The sequence below is a fragment of the Alexandromys fortis genome, unplaced genomic scaffold, assembly GCF_014885135.2.
Source record: "Alexandromys fortis isolate MF-2015 unplaced genomic scaffold, M_Fortis_MF-2015_v1.1 scaffold_33, whole genome shotgun sequence".
Taxonomy (NCBI): domain Eukaryota; kingdom Metazoa; phylum Chordata; class Mammalia; order Rodentia; family Cricetidae; genus Alexandromys; species Alexandromys fortis.
Window position 1 is genome coordinate 2,762,527 of NW_026067917.1, and position 8,735 is coordinate 2,771,261.

Below are 8,735 nucleotides of genomic sequence, written 5' to 3' on the forward strand. Positions count from 1 at the left end.
TGTGTGTGTGTATGTGTGTGTGTATGTGTGTGTGTATGTGTGTGTATGTGTGTGTGTGTATGTGTGTGTGTGTGTGTGTTTATCTCTTTGTTCTTCAGCCACATTGAATAAATTCAATTTTCCTTCTTTCCCCTAGCAGTTTCTCTTTTTAATGATAGGTGAGGGAGCCTGGTTTGGGGGGGTTCCCATGTCCTAGGTTCTGCCCCTAACACTATGGTAACGATTTAAAAGAGTTTACTCCTTCCTACCATGTCAGTTACCGAGCTGGTTTGATTCTTTAGTAGACGTTTGGGAAGGAGGTTTAATGAAATGGAGCCCTGTGCTCCATTGTCATCCCACGGCTTCCGTAGTGAAGGGAAGCTTCTGGTTCTCAGCATTTTTCATCCTAATAACATAGGTAGGGTACTTTTTTTCTTATAAAAATAGTATAAAAATTTGTTATTGCCTGGCAGTGGAGGCGTACATCTTTAATCACAGTACTTGAGAAGCAGAGGTAGGCAGATCTCTGTGAATTCGAGGCTAGTCTGGGCCAGGCTGGTCTACAGAGTAAGTTCCAGGACAGCCAAGGCTACATAGAGAAACCCTGTCTTGAAAAACCAAAATAAGTAAGTAAACAAATAAATAATGTACATATGTGCATGGTTGTGTGTGTGTGTGTGTGTATTTGGGGATGAGTGTGTATGCTATGGAGCACACATCAAGGACAACTCTGTAGAAATCAGTTCTCTCCTATTTATTTATTTATTTATTTATTATGTATAGAAAGTCTGCCTCCATGTATGCCTGCAGGCCAGGGGGCGCCACATCTCATTACAAATGGTTGTGAGCCACCATGTGGTTGCTGGGAATTGAACTCAGGTCCTCTGGAAGAACAGTCAGTGCTCTTGACTGTTGAGCCATCTCTCCAGCCCCAGTTCTCTCCTTTATGTAAATTCTGGGAGCAGAACTTTTTTTTTTGAGGTTTATTTGCTTATTATATATACAGTATTCTGCCTGCATGTATGCCTGCACAGAAGAAGAGGGCATCAAATCTCATTACAGATGGCTGTGAGTCACCACATGGTTGCTGGGATTGAACTCAGGACCTCTGGAAGAGCAGCCTCTGAGCCATCTCTCCAGCCTGAACTGAGCTCTTCTTATCAGGCTTGCTCAACAAAAGCCTTTACCCACTTGAACCATCTCCCTGGCCCATGGTAGAATAATTTCTATCCTGCCTCTAGAGCCAATCACTATGCCCATTAAACATTACATATATACCATCAAAATCAGTAGAATGGGTCCTCAAAAACCTGAAGATAGAACTACCTTATGACCCCCCTAGTAGATGTGTACCTGAAGGAGTCCAAGCCAGCACACCACAGAGTCACTTGTACATCTGTGATTTTTGCAGCACTGCTAATAATAGCTGAGTTATAGAATCAGCCTAGATGCCCTTCATCAGGAGAATGGAGAAAATGTGGCATATATTCACAATGGACTTTCTTTAGCCATAAAGAAATGAAATTATGTCATTAGTGGGAAAGTGGATGGAACTCTGTTGCTATGGGCAAGACGTTTATGTCTTCTTCAGCACATGGGTAATGCTCCCCTCTCCCTTACTTTTGGTAGCAGGGTTCCACTATGTGACCTCAACTGGTTGACTTGGACCTTGTGATCTTGTTGCCTCAGGCTCCTGAGTGCTGACATCACAGGCCTGCCTCTCCTTGCTTGACTTTATCTCTTCTTTTGGTGCAGCAGACAGAGCCAGGGAGGAGAAGAATCAAGCACAGTTTTGTGTCTTTTCTTTCTTCTTTATCTCTAAGAAGATAAAGATCACTAGTAAGGAAGTCCTAGGTTTCATTTGTGACTCCCTTTCTCTCCCAGCAATCCTGTGATCTCTAGGGACTGCCCCAGGTGGCTGCTGATGTCTAGTTGGTAGTTGAACCAGGAGGAGTTTGGATGCCCTCGAAAGCAGAGTGAAAAGTTGAAAGTCTGTGGCCAGCAGGAGGAACCCACCACTCAGCAACCTCCAACAACATTCTAGTGTACTAAATCTCTGAGATGCGGGTTTAGTGTTACCCTGACTGATACAGGGTCACCAGTTAGTCTGGTCTTCTGTTTCTATGCTACTGTGACATTGTGTTTCATGTTTCTGTTTCCACTGTTCCAACAGCTTCCTATCTCCTAGCAACTGCCCTTGGTCCTCAGAATCCTTCATAGAGCAACCTGGGTGGGTTAGGGATGGAGATCAGTGGTGGAGTGCTTGCCCTAGATTTGACCCGTCAATAACTGCACACCTCCAAAGCACAAATCAGACCTTGTAGGTCTCCCAATTAAGAGCCCACGTTTTCTTATAACAACAAGAATAGCATTTCTTTTCTTTCATTCTTTTTTAATGATTTTATTTCATGTGCATTGGTGTTTTGCTTCCATGTATGTCTGTGGGAGGGGATTGGGTCCCTTGGAACTGGAGTTACAGACAGTCATGAGCTGCCATGTAGGTGGTAGGAATTGAACCCAGTCCTCTGGAAGTGCAGCCAGTGCTCTTAACCACTGAACCATCTTTCCAGCCCAAGGATATCGTTTCTTTTGTTTTATTTTTCCGAGACAGGGTTTCTCTGTAGCTTTGGAGACTCTCCTGGAACTCTGTAAACTAGACTGGCCTCAGACTCATGGATATCCACCTGTCTCTACCTCTGGAGTGCTGGGATTAAAGGTGTGTTCCACCACTGCCTGGCTTGATCAGCACTTTTTATCTGAGCATGTGTGGAGGTTATTACTGGAGCATGAGCAACTTATCATTGATTTTATCACTAAGAAAATGGCACTTCTTTCCCTAGCATCCATCAACTGCCGTTGTCCTCCAAGGAAGGGTGAGACCACATGGCCTCTCCCTCATCCACGGTGAAATGACTGGCCCAGTCTTGTTCAGATCTTGTGCAAGTACTCACAGCTGCAATGGCTTCATGATCACAGAGGCTATGGCATGACCAGGAGAGTTCTATGTTCTTTCTGCCGCTCTTCCGCAATGTTCCTGAAGCCTGGGAAGGGATGATACGGCTGTCCCATTTAAGGCAGTGCACTGACACTCGGTGCTCAGTGTTTGACTAGCTGTGAACCTGTGTATTAACCATGCCAGTTACAGCAAGAAGCTTCTCTGACCAAGGGTGAGCACAGCATTAATCTATGGATTTAAACCTGACTATTTAGAAGACAATTTGACAAAATGACAGGGTCATTTCTTTCTTATGGGAATTTATTTATTTATTTATTCATAAGCAGGATCTCATGTAATCCAGGCTGGCTTGAAAATTATTCTGAGCCGGGCGGTGGTGGTGTACGCCTTTAATCCCAGCACTCGGGAGGCAGAGGCAGGCGGATCTCTGTGAGTTCGAGACCAGCCTGGTCTACAAGAGCTAGTTCCAGGACAGGCTCCAAAACCACAGAGAAACCCTGTCTCGGAAAACAAACAAACAAACAAAAAAAAAAAAAAGCGCTGAGCAGTGCCTGCCATCCCCTCCAAAGAATTTCCNAAAAAAAAAAAAAGAAAGAAAATTATTCTGTAGTTAAGCTTCCTCTGTCTTTGGAGAGACAAATTTCCAGGCTCCTTCCTTCCCTGGACCCTGACCTCGTGAGTTAAGGAGTAAGAGGAGGAATTCTTTGCTGTTTCATGTCGTTAAGGCCTCAGTGATTCAGGGAGTTGAAAATATTAACCCCTGCCCAACAGTCCTGGCTCCCAAGGATTTACCCCCTTCCTACCTTTCCTTGACCTGAACCTGAAGGACATCACCACCCAAAGGACCATGGTGTCCTTTCCAGAGAGACTGTGCCGTACACAGGTGACACACTTCAATGGGCTGCAAGGTTCTGATTTCCTGTGACATTTACGCTGTCAGCATTCTCCATCTCAAGGGGACTTCTTTCTTTTTAGCTAACTCAGTGTGAAGACAATGCCTAGAGCACAAAGTTTCTGCTGTACTTAAAGCAGATCTAGTGGGGCGGTGGTGGCGCACGCCTTTAATCCTAGCACTCGGGAGGCAGAGGCAGGCGGATCTCTGTGAGTTCGAGGCCTGGTCTACAAGAGCTAGTTCCAGGACAGGCTCTAGAGCTACAGTGAAACCCCCTGTCTCAAAAAAACAAAAACAAAAACAAACCCATATCTATCTTAGAAGATACACGACGTAGGAGGACATTTGATCTAATATCGCTCAACACAAACAGACCAGAAGCCATCATGATGTTAGCTAAACACTAGCTTCTGGTCATCTGGTCAGAACACAGTGAGTCTAAGGAATGAGAGGTAAGAATTCCAGTACCAAAGGCTTGTGGTGCACACCTTTAATTCCAGGACTCAGGAGGCAGAGCTGTCGGATCTCTGAGTTCAAGGCCAGCTTGGTCTATATTGCTCTACAGACAACCAGAACAGCCAGGGTTACACTGTCTCAAGACAAAACCAAACAAAAGTCCAAAATCTATGGGAGAACATTTGCTTATCAACATTATTTAAGTATTTAAAGTGGCAATATAGCTATTGGATAATTGGTTAAATTTAGAAATGAAAAAAAATTGATACAATTTGTTATGTAATTTGAGATCTGGGAGAAGGCATGTTTTTCTGACACTCCTATTTGGTAGACATAATAAAAAGGATCCTGAGACATTAAAGTGACTAGTCAAGGTCGTGTTTACTAGACTAGACCAAGATGCAAAGTGTGCTGAGTAGTGTACACTCATCATTTACGGGGTTGCAATGTTTTCTTCTGGAGGGAAAATAGGGTTTTTTCTTAAAGGCATCTGTATAGTCACTGAGCCGTTGCATAGCCAAGGTTCATGAAGATCCCTGGCCTTAGGATGGGGAGGGTGGCTAGCTGGTCCCAGGCTGCTCTGGCAGCCTTGAAAAGGAGATAAATAACACTGCACACACTGAGACGTAGAAGCTGCTGCCAGCAAGAAATGTAAACTTTAAGCAAAGAATTCTCTTTAAACTGTGTTGGTATCTTGGTGAGATAAACCTGCCGGGTCCAAAATGTTCTCTGCAAAGGGAAGCATATGCACCGAAGTTGGAAGACCCAAACAGATCTCCCGTGGAGAACGCCAGGTGTCTGCTTCACAGGTACGGCTGGGGATGAAGGGCGGCTGGAGAGGAAGCATCGAGGTGGGAGGACACCTTCTGAGACTCACACACTTCTCTGCCCGGTTTCTTTTCTCTGTTGCTTGCACTCCCACTTCTCAGAAGTCTTCTTGCTCAAAGTTTATCTGTCTCTGTGGATAGTTAAATGCTTCATTTATTTATTGTCTACTGTGCTAGGAATCAAACCCAGGCCGTCAAGTCTGCTGGCAAAACTCTGCACCATCAAGTGGCATCTCAACCCGAGTTCACTTATTTATCGAGTTTGAGTGCTTGTTTTAAGGAAGGGATTTTTTTGTTTTTTAACTCAGAGGCGAATAATTAATAGATATCTCTGTACATTAGGGATCTTTTGCTATCAGGTGTTATGTTGAGAATAAAATAAATAAAATATATGTAAACTAAATATATGCAAAGAATACACATATATTTAAATGTTATTTTTGTGTGTTTAAATACCATTCCAATACATACTATTAGATTTAAAGAATTCTTCCTTTGGAACAGATTGTAGCCCTTAAAACTCTGCTTTGATAGAAATCCTACAGCGGCAATGTGGAAATACTGAAATAACACAGATATAATAGATATAGTTATGACAGATGAAAAATCTTAAAGGTTATATAATAAAAAAATTTAGAAGGATGTATGTAGTAATTCACCCTTTAGAAAGTGTTCCGTTTTATGAGCTTAGACAACCATGATAAAATAATTTTAAGGATAGTTATAAAATACTAAAAGTCAGAATGAATGGCTGTAATTAGCAAGGTGTGGTTTAAGCCCAGCACTTGGGAGGAAGTGGCAGGTGGATCTCAGTGAGTCCAAGGCCAGCTTAATCTACATAGTGAGCTTCAGGGCAGCCAGGGCTGTACAGTGAGATCCTGTCTCAAAAGGGTGTGTGTGTTATAAATGACTAAAATGCTAGCTAGCATATATAAGGCCCAGGACTCAATCTCCAGCCCTTCAAATTAGTGGTGGAGCTACTGGTAAGGTGTTAATATTCCTATAAGTTAACCTTCTACTCATTCTCCTGTAAGCAATGCTAATAAAACATATGGGGTTATACACACACCACACACACACAAATACCATATACACACCACACGCATACAAACTCCCACACAACCCCCTCACACTCATGCACACATGCCCCCTGACACAAATACCACACACACAAACACCACATACCGCATGTACACACCACACCTGCACACACATACCACAGACACACACTCAAACACTACACACACATACACCACACACCACATGCATACGCCACACACACACACACCACAGACACACACACAAACACTACACACACACCACACATCACACGCACACACCTCACACACACAAATACCAGATACACACATAAACACTACACACACACACCACACCACACACACAAACCACACACGCAACACATACCAGAGACATACACACAAACACGACACACACCACACACACAAATACCACATACACACCACATACACACCACACACACAAACCCCCACACAACCCCCCCAACATGTACGCACACAAACACCACACATCACACACACACACTAATACACACACCACTCAAAAACAGAAGGGGAATGAGTTGGGATGGGGAAGAGGATCAGCAGGAGGGGAAGTGGGGCGAGAGGTATGACCAAAATGAACTAGATACATGTGAAGACACAGTGAAACCAATTATTGTATATGATTAGGATATGTTCAAAAAAATTTAGAAAAAACGTTGAATGGATTTTGAAGGGGAAGCAACAAATGACGGCAGTTGTGATCACTGATGTGAAAGCGCAATAGAAGGTGCACGCTGAGATATTTAAAAAGGACAAATTCCCTCTGAGCCTGATGTAGGACAGACAGACGAGAAGGACAGACAGACGAGAAGCAGGGCAGAAGGTTGGTGGCTCTGCAACTTTCTCACTCATTCAGGCGGAGGAACCGAGACCTCAGGGTCATGCGTGTTCTAATAGGTTTGTTGTTCACTAGCGCTTCTCACTCGGGAACTTCTTTTACTAAAAAAGTTGATCTGTGTGTGCATGCGCATGTGTGTTCAGATATATGTGTGTCGCGGCATGCATGTAGAGATCAAAGGATGACTATTGGGAGTTTGTTCTTTTTATCTGGGGACCTTACTCTCTGGTCATCATCCTGTGTGCCATGTCTCTACCTGTGGAACCATCTTGCTAACCCTGAAACTTCTTTTCAAAAAGTAATTGTAAGCTGGACTGTGGTGGTGCACGCCTTTAATTCCAGAATTTGGGAGGCAGAGGCAGCTGAATCTCTGAGTTTAAGGCCAGCCTGGTCTTCAAAGTGAGTTCTAGGACATCCAGAGCTACTTAGAGAGACCCTGTCTTGGAAAACCTAATAATAATAATTATAGTAATAATAATAATAGTTTTAATTTTATGTGTGAGTGTTTTGTCTCCATGTATGAATGTGCACCATGTGTGTGCACCGCTGAAACTGGAGTTGATAGCTGTGACCCACCCTGTGGTGCTGGGACTTGAACATAGGTTCTCTGCAGGAGCAACAAATGCTCTTAACTGCCGAGCCATCTCTCCAGCCCAGTTTGGAAGTTCTTAATTCTGTAATCAACCACTAAAGCTAGTCAGCTTTGGGAAGGGCAGATTTGGCTAAGTATAGAACCAGAAAAAAAAATGTCTCTTGTCTTTATCATGGAAACCTTGGTACCTCGGTTGCCACTAATAATGAGACTTTGAGGATAGAGGATCCTGGGTCTTCGGGATTTGATTTCCTTTGGCTTAGGGAGAGAGGCTGAGGGTGTCAATACCCACAGCTCTGGACCCCATGCTAAGAAAAGGCATTTTAAGGGTGCATGGCTCTGCTGTGCCGTTAGATTCACTCAAGCAACTTCCTTTTATGCTCTCCAGGGAAAACCGATTTATTTCAGCCTTTATTCAGAGAAGTTTATTCTTGCGTTGCTGAGCTGTCTTGGCAAGATAAGGTGTTTGCTGCTAAAGTCGAGCAGTTTGAGTTTATTCTCGGGATTGCACGTAAGGGTTTGAATGAGAAGAAATAAGTTATCTTTTCTTTCCATGTCTATGTTGTGGCTCCCTCCCCTCCCGCTCCTAGTGAACAAGAACACATAAGAACAATAAAAATAAGTTAGAAAACTGTTACTGCTGTTACTATTATTTTGCTTTTTGAGACAGGGTAACCCTGACTGTCCTGGAACTCACTCCGTAGACCAGGCTGGCTTCAAACTCACAGAGATCCGCCTGCCTCTGCCTCCTGAGTGCTGGGATCAAAGGCGTGCGCCACCATCCTCCAACAAAGGTTCTTATGATAACAATATTTTCTGAATCAAAAAGAATTGAAAATGCGTCACTGGCCTGTGATAATTTGGATTATTTGCAAAAAGTGTTTTGCAAAAAGTCCCTGAAGACTTTTTACACAGCTGCTGGTACCGTGGGTAGGTGATATAATTATAAGGGGGTTAATTTCATTCGTGTGTGGTTTGGAGGTGAGGTCTGGAGGAGAAAGGCTCACTGCAGGCACATCTTTGAAGGGAGCATCTTGCCCTGGTCGTCTCCTGTCTCTTGCTCTATTTCCTGGCTGCCAAGAGTTGTGCAATTTCTTTCTGCCACAGGCTCTT